The 20,592-nt window shown below is 41.9% G+C and overlaps 1 protein-coding gene across 2 annotated transcripts in view; it reads right to left on the bottom strand.

Annotated features, from left to right (window-relative positions):
- LOC146796149 (retinoic acid receptor responder protein 2-like) overlaps window positions 1-20,592 on the bottom strand; it is a 177,593-nt gene that overhangs the window by 117,549 nt on the left and 39,452 nt on the right. The gene's annotated exons all lie outside the window — the stretch shown is intronic.

Consider the following 20,592-nt stretch of genomic DNA (forward strand, 5'->3'; position numbering starts at 1 on the left):
CGGGCAGTAAGTGCTGTACAAATGTAAAAATACAAAACAGTACATAGTACATAAGCTGGTTAAATGAATGTCCCAAACTGCAGGAAATGTTGACATTCTATTGTTCAGTAATTCTAATTTTGTCTTGTCATAAAATTGCTAAAACATTTGATTCAATGAACCATCTAAATCAAGCTCTGGATGATGATAGGCTGTCCCCCTTCACCATCATTTCAACTTGTGACCTCAGAGTTCGACAGCAGATCCATCATCCCGCCGTGCCATTTTACTTCATGTGTATTTTGTGGTGCGATTCTTCAAGCTCCTGAGGCTGGGATCACTGTGTGGGTTCACCACTCTCTATCCCTAGGATTTACAAAAATATTCAACAGCCTCGAGGCATTTTCGTCTATATTTTAAGGCTGTCGCTTCTCAAAGTGCTTCATCAATCACATGTGAAATAAAAATAATATCCAATTATATTATATATATATATATATATATATATATATATATATATATATATATATATATATATATATATATATATATATATATATATATATATATATATATATATATATATATATATATATTTAGTTATTTTGATTACGATTTGTTCTTAATGTTTTATTCTGAAGTTTACCTGACATCAGTGACATCATTTTAGAAAGCATAATTATACACTGAGTACAATAACTCTGGTGGATATGGCAATACCGAGATGTCTAATGAAATTTACAAAAGATTTCCTGAAGTATGCCACAAAAACTAACATTGGTGCAGCTTTCTAGGCTTACTTTCTCAAAGTTTTGAAAATTCCCCGAAGTGTCAAATTTACAACCAAGTGATGGTGCAAAGTTGAGAATTAACAAATTGTTACTTTTTTGGTACAAGTGATTTTGTTTGTCTGTACTCACTCGTATAAAATAATTACCACTTTTAGTCTACCGCACTTTTACTGCAAGGCTGTTCAATGTATTTTATATTCTTATTTTAGGCAGAACATTTCTAGTCTTACTCCTGAGTCTTTCCCTTTCATCTCATATTGTTATCTTTAATTCTCGGCATCCTCTTTCCCTGAAAAATGTTGATTTGTGTACTGTCGCATGAAAATAAGAATTGAATATATCTTTTATGTCCCTAGTGTTAATCTTTTCCTCTGCTATGTGTATAGCTAAATTTTTTAGATTTCTCATCTATCTTGATATATATACCATCCACCATTTCCGCTCCATTCTGTCTTTGTTCTCCAGGAGATTGTGGTATTGTAAGTATGTAAATATGATACGTTCATTACCCGCCAGATCAACGCTGTGTCCTCCACATGCTTCAACACCCTCCGCGTACTCCGCAAGACCTTCAAATGGATCCCCCCGACTCTAGGAAGATCATCACCCACACACTCATCACCAGCAGGCTGGACTATGGAAACGCGCTGTACGCCGGAATCAACAAAACACTCCTTCGCAAACTGAAGACCATCCAGAACGCTGCAGCCAGAATCGTCCTCGGCATCCCATGACATGACCACATCACATAGCACCTCCACGACCTCCACTGGCTCCCTGTCGAAAAGAGAATGACCTTCAAACTGCTCATACATGGCTACAAATCCCTCCATACCACTGGACCCCAATTCCTCGATGAAAGAATCTCCTTCCACACCTTCAAGAGAAACCTCCGCTCCGCCAACCTAGACCTGGCCAAGGTCCCCCGCATCCACAGAGCCAAAACAGGGGGCAGATCCTTCTTCTACATCACGGCCAAGACCTGGAACGATCTCCCCCTCAGCATCAGACGAAGCCCTCCACTGCAAATATTCAGAAAGGACCTCAAGACCTGGCTCTTCGGTTGACCTCGGAGCTGCCCGAACCTCAACCCCCCCACCCCACCTGTGCCTTGAGACCCGCACAGGTCTGTAGCGTGCTCTATCAATCCCTGATTGATTGAGCAAAAAATGTAAGTTTCGGCAACCCTAGATTACCTATCAGGGTCACACTATGACTGAGAAGGGGATTAAGCCAAATGAAGCCTTGGTCAATATCCTTGTGAGGCTATCACATCCCACTTGCAAGGAAGATGTGCAAGTGTTCTTGGGCATAGCAAAGTTTTACAGTATATTTGTGCCTACTTTCGTGGTGAAAACTAGCACCATTTGTAATCTTTTTAAAAAGGGAGTTCAGTTTGCATCAGACACAGACTGCCAACAGGAATTTGTGAAAGTGAAGTCTAATTAAGTTTAGGCCCAGTTTTTCAGAAGTTTTATTCCAGGGTTGCTGAGTTACACTGCCAATGATGCCAGTGATAAGGGGCAGGCAGCTGTGCTAAAACAGACATAGGGTGGTGGAGATGTGACAATTGCTTTTGCTTCACGCTCTCTCAGGGGAGTAGAGACGCAGTAGTCTACAATTGAGAAAGAGGCACTGGCCGTGTTTTGGGCAGTACAAAAGTTCAAACAGTTTTTGTGTGGTTTCTGAAGGGTGTGTTTTGGAGAATGAATGGAAAAGTGAAATGGAGAAGGATGATATCCTCAAAAGAGTGAGACATATGCTTACTGGTAAGAATAAGAAGTTTAATGCTGATCCGAGTCTGGATGGGTTTCAGAAAGTTTGGAGCGAATTGTCAGTTAGCAGTACTGTGGTGTTGAGATATGTCAAACTTATTTCTCTTGGTGGGATTATTGAAAATCTCATTAGTCTGGCTCAGCAGGGTCACATGGGAATCTGCAAGTCAAAGGAAAGGATGAGGAGGACCTATTGGTGGCCTGGGATGGACATAAACTTTGAAAGGAAAGTGAGAGATTGCATTGAGTGCAAATTGAGTGACAAAGCCCAGAAAGTAAGGACCACTTCCATGGTGTGTCGCTAAGTTATCACTGAGGTGTGGGAAGACGTGGCATTTGATATTATGGGACCTTTGAATTTTAGCTGCTTTCACTGTTGGGCTCCTGTTGCTCGATCACGGACTCCCATAACTTGGTCCAGGAGGACCAAGACTCCCGCCACATATAGCGCGCGGACGCGCTACAAGAGGAGGAAGCCGGCCCGCGGTGCCTTGTAGCCGCTTTCACTGTTGGGCTCCTATTGTTCACCCATGGACTCCTGTAACTTGGTCCAGGAGGACCACAACTTCCGCCACGTATAGCGCGCGGACGCGCTATAAGAGGAGGATGCCGGCCTGCGGCACGGAGCACGCACGGGCCACGCCAGTGCCATGCCCGGGCAAAGCCCGGGGTCAAGGGCAGGCCCGTCCATGCCCGTCAGAGGCTGGGCTAGGACCCCCCTCTGAAATCTGAGTCTTCAATCAAGGTACTGTGCACTGTCATTATTTTTTCTTGTTACTGTGTTCAATTTTATAGCCCCACTTCAGGATGAGTAAGCGTAAGGGTCTGAATGACCATCTGGGAGATGGAATTGTGGGAACTCTTGATTCCTTTTTAACTAGGGAAACATCAGTCCTAACACACGAAAATGAACTGACAGAACGCCGTTTATCTTTGGAGCCTATCCCACAAACAAGATTTTCCTTGAGGGGCGAGACATCTATTACCGCCCCTAAGCAACCTCCCTTATTAGCTCAGGAAGTAGTAATGGAAACACTTACGAGAACAATACCCGACCAGCCAGCACTGACATGCCCGACGAAAGGAATATCTACTAGGGCTCCAGGCACGAAAAAGTCTCTGGGAGCTAGCATCGAACACCCAGGCAAGAGAAAAACGGGAGGTGGCCCACAGAGTAAAAAAAACAGCAAAATCTCCTAGACCGGCCAAAGCAAGGGGGAGCGGTGATGATACAGCAGTTGTGCAAGGCATGCAAGGTAGAGAAAGTACCTAGGAAATTCCCACACCAACTGTGAACCCTTTGACAAACGAGGACATGTGGCAGAGACTAGAAACTCTGGTTGTCACTATGCTGAACACCATCTCATTAATATTGAAGCGGATCGAAGAGAAGTTAGCAGGCTTAAAATCTCAGGCCACACACAATGCCCATCTATTAGAGACATTGTCCACTAGTATTGGATCAAGATTTGGCCAAGAGACTCAAACTCAAATACAGTCACTCAGAATGAAGTTGACCACAAATTGTCCAAACAATGCAATAGCATCTACTGACTTGGTCAATCCTTTACACCCTAACTCTGATACCCACATGAGTATAACCCCTGGCATAACTGCTCATAGACAGGCACACCTGCAACACTCCAATGGAGTGGAGGACGCAATAAACCATCAAATCCTCCACCCCAACATAGCTTCCACATGTCAGGGTGGGATCATGAATGGGCCGGGTGGACGATCTGAGCATCAAAGGCCTGGAAGGCTGAACATTGGACCAATGGTGACTGGAACATAGATTCTACATCTCCCCCCGGCAGCTGCACCTCGGGTACTGGTGCTAGGGAATGTACCATCGCTGAGGGAGGGCCAACCAGAATCCACAGACCAACATATGTCTAAAGCCCTACATTGGTTGACGCAATAACTGAATGAGGTGGGGGCAGAGGCAGGAGCCTCCCAAGTTATTTGATTATGGCTAGAAGGGTAGCTTGGGTAGGCCATGCGAGGAAACGAGGAAAGAAATGCTGGGAGACTGCGTAGTTCTACATTTTAAAAATGAAATTGTCATTAGACACCTACTAGAGTATCTAGGTAAAGTTCCCCCACAGAGTTCCCAGGTTACTGTGTTACCGCTGGGTTATTTTTACAGACCCTTTCTCTCGCTAGTCCCAAGAAGTAATCTATACCAGAGGGAGGGCCAGGCGTGGGAGAATTCATTTTTTTTTTTCGGGACACCAGGCAGAAGCCTGGAGAATAGATCTGCCCCTCTGTCCGACCTGGAAGCATGCGAATGACTACATCCACTGGCCTTAAATTCTCTAGCTAACTGCAAGAGTTATGTTATTTCGGCCTCTGCTACTGGAGAGAGCCCACTGTCATCTAAGCCACAATGGGGGAAACTAAAATGGTGCTCAAGATAGCCTCGTTGAACGAGGACGGTATCGCCCCAAAATTTAGTGAAAACAATTGGCAATAAAATTGGCTGGACCACGACATTGCATGTTTCCAGGAGACATGCTCTACGGAGCCAATATTCATAAATGGCTACCGTTCTTTTCAAACCTTAGCTAAACCATTTGCTTCAGAGAGGGCAAAGGGGGTATTTTGACTCTGATTCCAAATAGCATTTCAGGAAAGGTAATAAAGTTTGAATCCCCAAATTTAAATTTCCCTTTACCTCACACTTGAGGTACAACAGGAAGGCATGTGGTTTTTAATTAATACCTATAATAATGAGTTTGTCCTAAATATGCACTCTATTGTTGGTGAGGTTGATGTGGTTCTGGAACACTCCATAGGTAATATTAGGAATGAGGCACCCAACATCATTTGGCTGGGAGATTTTAACATACACTCCTGCAAAAATAATGTAGCCCCTGTATGTGGCCTAGTTTATTTGGGGGGAATCTCATATATAATTTCACCCACAATCAATACAGCAACTGCTTAAACAGGATATTGTACTCCCGAAACATGGTAATACCTATGATCCAGAACCTCCAATAGGTAACTCGGTGGGAACCTTCCAGAGAAATGGGCTAGAGTCAACTATTGACTATATATCACTTACCACCCCTATCAGTATAAGGGCCACTAGGTTGGGAAATCAATTCACAATTTTTTGTGATCATGCCATTCTATCCTTTCAGATAAAGGTATCTTTAGGGGACTCCCACTGCATCCAGAATGTCGGTACTCCAATTGTGGCAAGAAGAAATGGAATACACTTAAAGTGAGCCCATATTGATAAACCTAAGATGAGCTCAGAAATGATATCAAGTTCACAAAGTAACATATCAATATGTTTAGAACCAGATGCCGAAGCAGGGGAAATGGTGACGGCCTTCTGTGGCCTTTTAGTGAAGGTAAAACTGTCCCTCACATGCACAAAAGCGTTAAATACAGTGGCTGGCAGGGGCTGGTTTGACACGCTGTGCTCAAAAGCAAGGAAGGCTCTGAAGCACACCCTGAAAATTAGACCCAGAATCCCAGACCAAATAAAGGTATTGCGGGCTCCGTATAAGCTAACTCTAAGAAATAGAGAAAAGGCTATGAAGGAGGAGATTTGGGCGAACCTTTATCAGGCAGCAAGAATGGGTAATAGCCGTGATTTCTGGAAGATAGTAAATGCACCACACTTCAAAAATCCCAGAGATTCCACATTAGACAATAATGTAGACGAGGAAGCATGGGTAACCTCTTTTGAAAACATCTTTGCCCCAAGTACTCTCCCCCGAACACCATTTTTGAACACGGAATCAAACTCTCATACTCCTCTCTCCTTCTCATTTACTGAAGTGAAGAAATGTCTGATTTCGTGTAGATCGGGTAAGGACCCAGGACCGGGATGGTGTACAAATTGATTTTTTCCAAGAAACACCGGACCTATGGGCTCCCCTATTAACAAATGTCCTCAGCAGTATAGCTCTGGTAGGTCTCCCCCTTTATGGTCTGCGGGTGTCATTGTTCCAATCTACAACAAGCATTGGCATAGCCAATAGGTCTCGCTTTTGGGACCTTATAAGTGTTTAGCCATGCAACAGTTGCATAATTAAATACTTATAAGGTCCCAAAAGCGAGACCTATTGGCTATGCCAATGCTTGTTTCTGTTTATTACTGCTCTGTAGTAATGGCGGCGCACGGGTGCCACCATTACTACATAGAAGTAATAAACAGGCTCACAGAGAACATCAAAGCGGCCGTAAAAGTGAAAGTGATCGCGATAGCGATCAAACATCAAAGCGGCCGTGCTGCCGCGAAAGTGAGGCACACGCGCCCGCACTCATGCACTGTAGCTCTAGGCTACAGTGGTAGCACTTTTTTGAGCCCTCACAAAATGTCTCGCCAGACCAGCGCATGCGCTGGGTCAGGCGAGACCTAAAAAAGGGGACAGGGCTAATCCAAAAAATTATAGACCAATTTCTCTGCTGGACACTACAGTGAAGCTCATGGGCCAGCTCCTCCTATCTAAGTTATAGGGGTGGGCCAAGGAAAACAACATCTTAATCCAGGCCCAGTAGGGGTTCCAGCAGGGAAGGGGCACCGTGGAGCAGTGCTTGAATTTATCACTGATCACAGAAAAATATACCAGAATGAAGGAAGGAAAAATCTACATGGCTTTCAAGGACCTGTCGGCAGCATTAAACTGCGTGGTCCATGTAAAGCTATGGAAGATAATGGAGGAGATGGGGGTTTATCCCAGCTATAATAAACTTCATAAGACAGTTGTATTCAAACGCCACGGCATTGGTCCACTACACCAAAAACGGGGACTGTACATGTCCATTCAAATCCGCCAGAAGAGTAAGGCAGCGATGCGTCCTTGCCCCATTTCTCTTCTCCGTTTACACAAAACGAGTCGAAAATGCACTCACTATGGCTACACGAGATATCCCCATATTTGATTCTCAACTGCTACCCATCTTGGCTTACGCCGACGATGCAGTGTTGATTGCTAGGACAGGGCTTGGTCTCCAACGTTTGATAACCACGTATGTATCCTTCATGGACTCATTAGACCTGAAGGTAAATCACACTAAGTCCTTTGCAATTATAGCTGGGGCAAGAAAAAGAGATAAAAACCCCTCTCTCTTCCTCAAATTACACTCTACTTTTGGAACTGGGCCTGCCTTATATTGCAGATGCAATACAATTAGCTCCAATTCTTTTGTGGCTCTCAATCTGGCAGAGGGACACAGTGTCACTCACACAAACAATAATAAGGAATTGTCCAAGCATGGATAATAGCACAACGTCTAGGTGGCTTGGCTACGTAGAAACAGTCCTGAAAGAAATTGGCCTCTCTGTGGGCCCGATTCACAGAAGTAATCTGAGACAAAATCCTAAACTTACTACTTTTGGTATTCACAGAAGGCATTTAGTAGTGGTAAAGTTAGGATTTTGTCTTAAGTCTGTCTTAAGTCTGTCTTAAATTTGTCTTAAGTTGTCTTAAGTCTGTCTTAAGTCTGTCTTAAGTTTGTCTTAAGTCTGTCTTAAGTCTGTCTTAAGTCTGTCTTAAGTTGGCTTAAGTCTGTCTTAAGTCTGTTTTAAGTCGAACTTAAGACAAAATCCTAACTTTACTACTACTAAATGCCTTTGGTGAATACCAAAAGTAATAAGTTTAGGATTTTTTCTCAGATTAGTTCTGTGAATCGGCCCCATTATTATTCAAGGACCCATCGGCTTGTAGAAAGGTTTTGAAGCAAACAGACACTAATATGTTTTTGTCGATGGCGGATTATAAACAAAAGGAACACCACAAAGAGAAACACGCAGTAGTTACATATCTTTTGAACCAACCATTGACAGAGAGAGGGTACTTAAATCTAGCAAATGTTACAAGCCCACAATACAGATTCATACTATTGAGGTTTCGTATGAACTTGATATCACTGATGTTAGGCTATCCGGAGAAAACCTATAACCATGCAGATTTAAGTTTGTGCCCGTGTGATAACCTCTCAATGCAAACGGAACTGCATCTAGTTTTATTCTTCAGGCTCTATTAGAAAGAAAAGAACGACTATCTTAAGCCAATTTTAAAGCAAGGGAATTTTAATCAATGTGGGGTTGCACTTTATTTTTTTAATTGTTACCTGACCCCCTGGTATGCTTTTCGGTAGCTACGTTCTTATGGGCCTGCATGAGAAAAAGGAAGAGGTGGGCTGTCATAACCCTTGGGCCTGTCACTCGCTAACTCCTTTGCACTTTATATGGGGTTGATTAGGAAATTAGTTTTTATAATGTGGAAAGATCTAGATGTAGTATGGGGTTTTCTTTTTATCTTTAGATAAAATATGAATTATTTCTTGTTCTGATTGACTATGAATTCTTATCATGTATTTATCTGCACTTTTATGATAGTTTTTAATTGATCGAATAAAAAAATTGAATTGAATTGAATTGAATTTTAGTGGGGTTCCCAAGTATCTGTTTGCTCTTATGCACATGCTGTCAAGTTGGTCAGAATTTGGTGTGGTGCAGGATATTACTTCAAGGCTGTAGTAAAATTCTTGTCTGAAGTTTTTCTATGGAAGGAATTCCTAAATGCATGATGACTGACAATGGTGTGCAGTTGACGTCTAGAGAGTTTAAGATGTTTCTGGGCGATAGAGGTATCCAACTTAAGAAATGTTTGTTGTACGATCCCTAGATGAATGGCATGATTGAAAGGTCAGGGCTGGGTTGAGGTGGTGAAGGAAAGAGTGGAAGAATATAGGTTCACTCCTCATAGCACAACTGGTATTAGTCCTTTTGATTTGTTCAAGAAGCGAAAGCCTTACAAAAAGATATGTCCTCCTTGGATTAGTCAATATGGCTCTTGTGATGCTGAAGTGGAGAGTCTGATGAACAAGGAGAGGGGCAAAGAACTGGATCAACAGGTGAAAAGGAAAAACCTTTTTCATATGCGTAAATCTGTGAAACTGCTGGATGTTAAAGATGGTGAAAGTTAAAATGCTCAAAAGCATGACATTTTTCCGAGGTGCTCCGAGTGAAGACAATATTTAAAGGGGCGGTAAAATTGGACAGTAGGAAGAGCTGGAATTTCCATAGAACTGTAGTAAAACATTTAAATGTTTTTTACTTTTCTGTTTCTTCTGGTTAATTAGAATAATAAATGTGCTTGATTATAGGAAAAGTTAGGTTATTAATTAGATATGTTCAATCTCTCTTCCTTTTAGTTCTTGTTGTATTTATTAAGGGATGCAGGTATGTAATATTGTGAGTATGTAAATATGGTATGTTTTTTATATCACCTCTTTTCTCTTTTATAGTCTGCTCTGGGCAATGTTGTAAAAGAATGTAGAATGCTGGTTAAAGGTGGGAAGGCGGTTGGAAGAGATGGTGAGGCAGAGCAGTGCCTGGAGTTTCCCTACCTACAATTAAATCCTTTTCATTTATACGGCTTGGATTTGTGTTGGATCATTCTTTAATCACTACAAGATGATGAGCCAAATTTACAAAAGGGTTTTTAAAATTTAGAAATCCACTTATAGATATCCTCCTACATTTGACATATATTTATAACTTTATGGGATTCTCCTCAATTTCTCTAATCATACACAGAAAAACTATAAAAGCGGTAGATTTGCAGCGTTACTACACCAAACCTACTAAATTAAGTTTTATTCACATGCATTTTTCACAACACATACAATCTGCATAAATAAGCCTTGCCAAAATGTGTGTCTGTAGTTGTAACTTTCTCTCCAAAGATAGAAAACTGTCCCATTTAATCTTTCCTCTCACTACCCTTAAGAATTGAATTGTTGCTGGCCCATCTTGATAAGCACACTTACTCCAGCCTTGTACGAGTAGTTGTCTATTTCACTGTGTGAAATGTTATGGAAACCTTTTGTGAATATCCAGAAATTTCAAGTGTTGCAGATTCTCACAAAGCATGTACCAACTAGGTGTGAGCGAAAAGGCGGTCACATGCCTATATAGGGTGACACGAGAAGATATGCTTCGATCCTTAGAGGTGCTTAAGGACCGCTGTGAGGAAGACCTAGGAGTACCTATACCGGAGTGGGACTGGGACGTAATTCTGGCCAGAATCCTAAAAGTTTAGAGGAATGCCCGGTTCAAACTGATCAACTACTACATACTACACAGAACATACCTCACTCCAGGGGGCATTCACAAGTACTTCCATGTAGTCCATGCAGCATACCCACACTGCAGGGAGCTGGGGCTGAGCTCCTCCACATGGTGTGGTCTGGCCCCTCCCTGGTGACTTTTTGGGACGAGATTCCGAAAATTGTAGCAGCAGTAATAGAACAGGAGGTCCCTACCTCTCCTGGACATTGCTTACTAAGCTGGTTCTCACACCCCTTTCAAGATCTGGCTTTCATACTAGCGAAAAGGGAAATCACTAGGAACTGGAGACACCTGGGAGCCCATGGGTGGCCACATGGCACAGGGAATTTGAGAAATGGGCAGGATGCGAGGGGAGAGTGTTGTTGTGAGATGCTCTGAGGTGAATAGGCACCTTGGATCTGGCCTAGGCCTGGGAGGAACTGGTAGATAGTCTTGTGGATCCAGAGCCTGAGACACCTGTAGCGTCCCTTGTGGAATCGCCTGGTCCTGCCTCTCATTAAAGCACATGGCCTCAGAAACAATGAGCTGGTAATGTGGTGACCTCCATACTCTCAAGTGTTGTAAAACTCATTGGGAATTACTATTAACTTATCCTTCTTTCTAGATCGTTAATGGGCATGGAATGATGGTTATAAACTTGCACAACTGTATGAAATAACTCATGAGGGAGGGGGAGAGGGGGTTTGCAAGGGTGAAATAATATGCATGCAGGGCACCGAGATGTAGCACTGTATGATATTTGCCAATGGAAAGGTTTTGTTCTTGTGCTGTGCATATGCCTTGAAACCTGTTAAAAGTTTGTTTAGAAGAAAAAAACTAGGGGTGGGTGAAGCTCGTGTAATTCATTCCAGAGTAATCATGCAAAGCCACCCAAAAATGCATGCAATTACACGAGAAGAGTAACTGCATTACGGCTACATAGTTAGCAAAAAAAGTCCTGTGTGTCCAAAAGGGTTCAGTGACTTAATATCGAGAGACAAAAAATCGACTACACAAAATATCGAAGCCAAAATATAGAAGGACAGAATATCGACTCCCTATCTACAAACAGGTAAGTACTAAAATATTGATTCCAAAATATATAATGTTAAAATATAGTTAGCTAAAATATCGAATTTTTTAAATGTATTAAAAATAATATAAAAGTAATTAAATATTTAAAAAAATTAAATAAAACATACATAATATAATATAAAAAAGCTTAAAATGTAAACATAATAAAAGTAATGTAAAAAAAGTAGAGATTTTGTTGGATAGTGAGAGCGTAAAAATTACTATGCCCACTCCAGTGAGTGCAACAGTAGGGAAAGCGTTGGATAGCGTAGGGGTAAAAATTACTATTCCCACTCCAGTGAGTGCAACAGTAGGGAAAACGTTGGATAGCGTAGGGGTAAAAATTACTATTCCCAGTCCAAAGAGTGCAACAGTAGGGAAAGCGTTGGATAGCGGGAGGATAACATTTACTATTCCCACTCCAGAGAGTGCGACAGTAGGGAAAGCGTTGGATAGCAAGAAGGGAAAAATTACTATTCCCACTCCAGTGAGTGCAACAGTAGGGAAAGCATTGGATAGTGTAGGGGTAAAAATTACTATTCCCACTCCAAAGAGTGTAACAGTAGGGAAAGCGTTGGATAGCAGGAGGGTAAAAATTACTATTCCCACTCCAGTGAGTGCAACAGTAGGGAAAGAGTTGGATAACGTGAGGGTAAAAAATACTATTCCCACTCCTGAGAGTGCAAAAGTAGGGAAAGTAATGATTTATTTTTAAAATAAGATTACATTAATTATCAATACCAATAAAAAGTTAATTAAAAAGATTTACCAATTAATAACAATTGAAAAAAATTAATTAGCAATTAATAAAAATTATTTACCAATTAATACAAATTAATTACCAATTAATAATTAATTATCAATTATCAATACACATAAATAAAAAAATATTATTTACTTTATTACAATTAATTTACTTCCCACCCAATTCCCCTATAAACCCACAACCCACTCCCAATAATAAAAATTACAATTAACATTATCAATTAATCAATTAATAAAAATGATTTTGCAATTAATAACAATTAATTAGCAATGCATACAAATTGTTTACCCATTAATACAAATTAATTACCAATTAATAATTAATTAGCAATTAATTAGCAATACACATAAATACAAAAATATTTATTTACTTTATTACAATTAAATTACTTCCCACCCAATTCCCCTACAAACCCACAACCCGCTCCTAATAATAAAAAATACAATTCACATAATTATCAATTATTCAATTAATATACATTAATTACCAATTATTAACAATTAATTGCCAATTAATAATTAATTATCAATCAATTAATTATCAAAACATATAAATATAATTGATATTTAACTAACCATGATTAAATTACTTCCCACCCTATTCCCCTATAAACCCACATCCCGCTACGGAATTAAATTACGCAAAAATTAAATAACATAACATTCATTAGTTTAAATAAATTAAACATACATTAAAAAAATAATACATATTTTTAACACATATACTACCATACATAACACTAAAAAAAATTCGATATTATAGATATCTATATTTTTCAATTCGATATTATGGTAATCTATATTTTAACATTCTATACTATGGAAATCGATATTTCGTACCCCAATTTCGATATTCTGACCTATCTATATTTTGATAATTCGATATTCTGTCCACTCTATATTTTAACTTCGATATTCTGGGCAGTCGATATTTTGGAATCGATATTTAGGGTGTTCACCATCCAAAATGGACGCGAGGATGCATTTTGCAATAAGAAATAGCACCAAATGCAACAGAACATGAATAGCGAGCATGAGCAGCAGCTGGTGCCTGCTAAATGTGCACTTGGGGCAGGATTTTCCCTCAAAATATTCCTGGCAATCAGGGCTAGTTTATTAGTGCAAAATGTACTCTTCGACCCAAATTAGAGAGTCTGAGGAAGACAGGACACGACTCGCTGCTCAGAGTATGAGGGAGATAGGACGCCCCTTGCTGCTCTGAAAAGTAAATTCCGCTTATCATTTGGGCCGTGTTTTTGGAGGCCCAGTATTTACTGTTGATTGACCTTCACACTGATCCATTGGGCGGTAGTATAAGAATATAATACTTGCCCACTTGATGCCTTTTTTGTGCTAATACGTTTGTACTTTTCTTCTACTATTCAGTGGCATGGATTGATTCTTCACATGTCCCAAAGATTCAGGGTTTTTTCCATTTGTGTTGTCCTGAAGAAGATCCCAGTGGAGTAATATAGGGGGTCAAAACGTTGACATATTAAATTGTTCACTGTCATTTAGTGTGGGAAAAAGATCAGAATATTAAAAAAGAGACTTCTTGGTCATTCAAAGTGTTCCATGTATTGGTCAACAGTGCTTTTATATTTTTGTTATAACAGTGTTTTGCATGTCACCTGCACACTAAAGAACACACTTTTCACAATTCACTTTACACTGCGCTGTACTTTTGGAGCACATATTTTTCATTTTTTACCAATGAGTAAAACACATGGCTACAATTGGAACAGAAAAAAAAATATTTTTGTACTTGGTTTTACCAGGAGAGCCTAGGCACAAAGCTCTCTTCGAGGGAATCATTGCTTTCTTCCATTTTAACACCCAAATCCCTAGGAATACAGGGTTGACGCTTATTTGCTCTAGCATGAGGACTTAGCAGCTTTGTTTTAGATGCAGTGTTGTCTAACAGTAACACAATTACTTTATAAATTATAAATCATAAATATTAATTTTCTCCACAGAACTTTTTGTTTTTAACAGAGTCCTAATACATTGCATACATTCACACATTTTTATTAAAACATAAAGACTATTCACTGGTAATTTCAGCCTTGCCTAGCATATTGCAGAGCCTTGGCAAAGTACTGGGGCTTTAAAACATTGCTTTTTCTAAGATGTAAGGTCTACCATACTGATGCATGTCAGTGAACTGATGCTTACAAAGCAGGAGTCTGGGTTTGACCTCAAGATCACTGGTTTGAATCCTGATGGGTCCACTTAGTCTTTCATCCTTCTGAGCTCAATAAAATGAGATGGGTAACAATAAACATCTGGTATTCAGTGCCAAGATCCCATTCTGCGTGAACACATGCTTCATATTTTATTTCAGAAGTTTCTCTTCATTTCAACATTATTCAAAGATTTCCATATAGATACATAACTTCCACAGCCAAACCAACATGTGTTTGCGAGACGATATTGACCAGGTCTACAGCCTAGAAGAGATAGCAGAGGATATTTCAGTTGATCATGTCGTGCTTAAAAGAAATTTGAAAAATTGAAGGACTAATTTGATGCTTATCATTAGAAGCCCTGAAGAAGCGAGCAACCTGCGAAACACGTGTTGGCTTGGCTGTGGAAGTTATGTATCTATATGGAAATCTTTGAGTAATGTTGAAATCAAGAGAAACTTCTGAAATAAAGACTAAATATGCACTTACTTACTGCTATGTGTGTCCTTAGAACATGAACTAAAGTGGACCATATAGACTATTCCCTGCGAGGGAAATAGGGATGTGAGAAACAGAGCCGGGCTAAAATCTATTTTCCCTGTGTGAATTCATGTGCTTTATATTTATGCTTGTTGTTATGTTATGTAGTTAATCGTCAGTGACGGTTTATTAGAGCAGGGGTGCTATTCATCTAGGCTAGTTCCTCGGAATTGTTAAAAACCCCGCATGCTTTTTCGTCTTGTTGTTGGTGTGTCATTTTTTATTCTTGATTGCTGTTCAGTCTGTAAATTGTGATGTTGTTCTTTCAACCCTTTCTTCTATCCCTTATGTCACTGCTCTCCTGCCCCCTCTACCCCCTCTACCCAACCAGCCTTATGTATATAAGCACCAAGAACATGGTAGGCGCAAAACGATGACACGATCTTTTATCTTTTCGTAAACAACTTAAAACCTGGCTTTTCCCTAGAATCTAACATCACCCTACTCATACTATAATAACAGTTCCGTCTTTTTCCCTCTTTAGCGCCAGGATGCTCGATGAGTTGCAGTGCGCTCTATAAATTATTTTTACATTACATTACGGTGAAAAGTCAATATAGTGAAATATGCAGTGCAATAAAATTGAGCATTCAGAAAATTATGGTGGTCGAAAAAAATGCGACTGAAGGCCCAGCAGCATACATTTTGACAGAAATATCTTCTGCCGTATGAGAAAGAAGGCTTCTTATGAAAAAAATCAGTGACATATAAAGAGGCACATATGGAAGCATCACCTGGGCAGAAAGCGATGAATGATCACAGCCCCGCTAGTAATAAACAAATGCTGAAGACCAAGGACCTTATTTAGAGTTTGGGGGAGTGGGACATCCGCCAAAAGTGGCAGATGTCCCATCCGCCGTATTTAGAGAGGCGTTGACGTCACTGCAATATTAATATGGTGGAAAAAACATTCTCTTCTGTTTGGCAGATATCCTGCATCAGCCAGACCTTAAATAGAGCCCTAATATACAATATTCCATGTCACTGGATATACAAGAAATAATACAATGCAGAAAAAATGTATCCTACAATCAATGTTTTATACCTTGCAACAAAATATTCTACATTAAAAAATACACCAAGTAAAACTTCATCCTAGGAAAACGGTACAGCAAGACCGATCGCCATCACTGATAGCAAAATATCATGGTGTCAGCATAAATAAATTTCTGCAGAGAACCACACCAGCCCTTCCATCAGCCCATCTCTCCCGGCCTCGTACAACTATAGGCCGTTTATGCACTCATTTTAGGTCGAGCATAGGCAACGCACATGCACTGTCTGCAAGACATTATGTAATCTCCTCTTGAGGCTTAAACCACGCCCAACGATTCTATTTGGTTCTTTGCAGTGCCAGTCAGAAATGCTGGCTTTTTATTAGTGGGTTGCTTTTCGAAGTCTCTCCTTTGGGTGCTTGGTTGACGCCCAGGCGATTTCATTTTTGTTGCTCATCACCGTGTTCATGCTTCTTCCTCTTACAGTATGTGATGGCCCCTCGTTTGGGCATCACAGCTACAGATCACGTTACACCACTGCTTATTACACCTCTCCCTTCCTGGTAATTTGTTGACTTGCCCACCTGGTTATTATTCACTAATTTATTTTTTTTACTTTAGCCCCTTTCCCCTCCTCATGCTATCCCACTTGTAGATTCCCCACTCCCCTCCCGTGGCTCAGGCAAGCAGAATAGAGGCGACATTGTGGTGCGCACCCCTTGTCGGAGAGCGAATGCTAACATGAGCCATTGAGCCTTATTTGGTTTTTTTCCCCACTTACTGTTTATCGTAGTTTTCCTTTTTTTATTAAAGGAAAACCTGGAGGAGGGGCAGCGCGCCCTGCGCTCTGCTTCCAGGGGCTGGCTCAGAGTCCGCAGCTATAGCTGCTACTCTGTTACAATGTAACGACTATACTAGGATTCATCCCGACACCACCTGCCGCGGCGCTGCATACTTGATGCATAACTGTGACTTAGAGTTACCGTTCTATGTTTACTACCGAGCCATGAGGTCAGGGCAAGTTTTGTGACACACTCATCTCGCTGCCGCACGTGGCGATGCCAGTAGCTGCAGTTCATGAATAATGTTTGATCACTGTGAAGCGGAAGCCAACCTGGAACTGGGAGAGAGGCATGGAGGAGTGGATGTTTGACTGGAATTAGGGCTGTGGTTTCTGGAGCTGTCCCGGGGGGTGGTAACGTGGCTTCCATGCTTCCACCTATATTGCAGTGCTGCTGTTTGACACATCCCCCGCGAGCCCAGAGTACCGCTTGCGCCTCCAGCTGGTCGCTTTAAATCTATCTGGGCTGTTGCCTGGGTCCTGGCCAGGTCCGCTGGGGCTCCCGTTGCTTCGACTCGCATGGGCTCCATGGCTGGCCATCTCGTCTCTGCTGTTTTCGGAAGCTTGGGCCCTGAGAGTTGAGGATCACAAAAGTCAGTTAGTCTGCCGCCCACGTGGGACCCCACCTGTGACAACCCGGACACCAGCGGCTTAATTCTGGCACCAGTACGGAAGTAGCTAGAAAGTTTAGTGTCAGGGCTTCTACAACACCAGGCTCTGCTGACTTAACTGACTGGTTAATTTATGATAGCCAGCCATTTATGATATAAACAACTGGTCCAACAAATTAATTTAAGCCCGGCCAGAGGCATCAGTTAAATGGAGAACATTGACAAAATGTTCTCTATTTAACAGGAAAATGAAATAATGTTTCATGTTGTCATCATATTAATTTAGGGTGTTTAGGTAGCTGGCATCAGTTAAGTCAACTGAGGAGATCAGTGTTGGGGGCCCTCAGTAGCGATAGCGGGCTGTGACAGCACTGATACCGATTCTCCATTTTTATGTGCCAATTAAATAGTTTAGTTGAACATTCTGGTAACTTTCTAAACAATCCAGGCCACCAGGAATTGCTGCTGCCGCACAGGGCTGCTGGCTGTGTTCAATTATAGGGAGACCCCTCCACACACAAGTGCAGGTTAGTGTCCTTCTGTTTCTGGTGCTTTGCAGCAGTTTTAAAATCTTCTTTGGGTTTATCATTGTCAGGCTCGGCCGGCACAGGTAACAGCAGTGGGGCAGAGGGGCGGTGGGGTGGGTTGGGGGGACAAGTGGACAAACAACGGGATAGGGAAAGTAAAATAAAAAATAAATAAACACTTACCTTGCGCTCGCTGCATCGCTGACTTGGCAATGCAACAAGCGCAAGGTAAGTGTTTTTTTTTACTTTACTTTCCCTATCCCGTCGTCTGTCCACTCCCCCTCCACCGCCTCACCTCTGTTACCTGTGCTGGCCGCACCTGAGTATTCGTTGCTCAAATCAGTCAGCGGAGACAGCATTCTAGGTGCAGGTGGTGGCCGTTGGCTCTGATGTTGCCGTTTCTCAGCTTTAGCTTTGTATCTTGTTGCATCTGGTGTGATGGGCCACTCCCAGGGTTAGTGCTCTCTGGGTCGCACATGGTATCAGATCTGGGGGGAGGCAAGGGTTCAGACCTGTGGTGGGCCACCTTATGGCGTGCCTTTCATATGGCCACATGTTGACTTTGATCCCCGGGGTGACAGGCTCATCCTGGTAATAGGCCTTCTCACAGGACATCTCTAGCTGGGCCACATGTTGACTTCGATCCCCGGGGGGACAAGTTCATCCTGGTAATAGGCCTTCTCACAGGACATCTCTAGCTGGGCCACATGCTGACTTCGATCCCGGGGAGACAAGTTCATCCTGGTAATAGGCCTTCTCACAGGACATCTCTAGCTGGGCCACATGTTGACTTCGATCTCCGGGGAGACAGGCTCATCCTGGCAATGGGCCTTCTACGGGACGCCTCTCGCTGGGCCGCATGTTTTCTTCGATCCCCAAGGTGACAAGTTCATCCTGGCAATGGTCCTTCTCACGGGACGCCTCTCCCTGGCCACATGTTGACTTCGATCCTGGGGTGAAAGGCTCACCCTGGTAATGGTCCTTCTCACATGATGGCCTTCGATGCAAAGTCCATCCGATTGCAGGAGTGAGGGGCCACCTCACGGTCTGCCACTCACAGGGTTACATTCTGGTCTTGTGCCTTCATTATTTCAATGACTAGGCTGCTCAGGTGCAATTACAAAATGGTAACCGAGCAAAACGGCTCAGAAGTAAAGCATAAATTAAAGTCCAAGTATCAATTCAGTGTTGTAGTCTTCTTTTAATTCAAGCTGTTCATATATTTGTCTCTTGTTCCAATACAAGATCTTCCAAAATATGCCTTCAAGCCAAGCCAACACGTGTTTCGTCCTGACAGCTGTAAGTCATGGACTTCATCAGGGCAATATTGTAACAATCAACATTGGAAGAGGTAAGAGTACAGTTCAAAAGAAGATCAAGCGCATCCTCTATGATCCTAAACATATAGTGCACTTTCCTTCCATAGATACAGTCAAAATGAAAATATCTCAGCTTCTATCTTTGAAACTTCAGGTCAAATTATTATCCTCACATCCTTCGAACAGCATGACAAGGCCCTCAATCTGAACCTCACATGTTGTCATGTGAGGTTCAGATTGGACCCGGTTTTAGAGAATTGTCCATAACCCTTAAAGGGGTCTAATGCAATCCACAGCTCACTCCAAACCTTTAGGGGACCCAAATCTTGCAGAGTGCAGTCCCTTTTCAGGTAGCCACGCCACCACGGCAACCTTTCGAGAGGCATCTGCTGCTTTACCACACAGTATTCTAGGAAGAGAGGAGGCAGGCATGGGACTCCAGCCTAATCCTTTCTCGGAGGTTTACAGCCAGTCATCATCTTAGTGTTGCTCTCTTCAGATCAGATGTTGATGTGCTGGAACTGGTTCGAAGTTTCAGCTGAAGCATAAAAGCTCCTTCCTGGAAATGCATACTGAAAGATAGGCAGGGCATATTGCTTTACAGTTTATTCCAGAGGAAGTGGAGAAGCTAGAGGAGGAGAATGGAGCACATGCTGGTAAAGGGGACCAGCAACTTCTGCCTTACCACTTACCTTTCAGAGACTCCCTCATATTAGAGGCTTCACACCTAAGGCCAGGATATTTCACATGAAACATTTAGACATGGTGATTGGTGGTCCCCAAAACCTGAAAAGAGTCTAGTACTGTGTTAGTTGGAAACATGCAATATCACATGCAGCACTGCTCAGGAGATACGTAACAAGGGTCTCTTGCACCAAGAAGACGGGTCGGCCGAAAGGTTAAAATAAAGAATGCGGTGTCACATTTGGAATGTACAAACGACATAAAACCTTGCAGATGCCCTCTCTAAATCAGACTTTGGGAGCCTATGAAATCGCTGTTGTCTGATGGAGTAAACGTTCTAGAACATCCTACAACATTAGTATGGGCGAAGCCATACCTTGTTTTCCACATTGCGCAGCCCTTGTAAGGAGATGCAACATCTTAGC

The sequence above is a fragment of the Triturus cristatus genome, chromosome 10, assembly GCF_964204655.1.
Source record: "Triturus cristatus chromosome 10, aTriCri1.1, whole genome shotgun sequence".
NCBI lineage: Eukaryota > Metazoa > Chordata > Amphibia > Caudata > Salamandridae > Triturus > Triturus cristatus.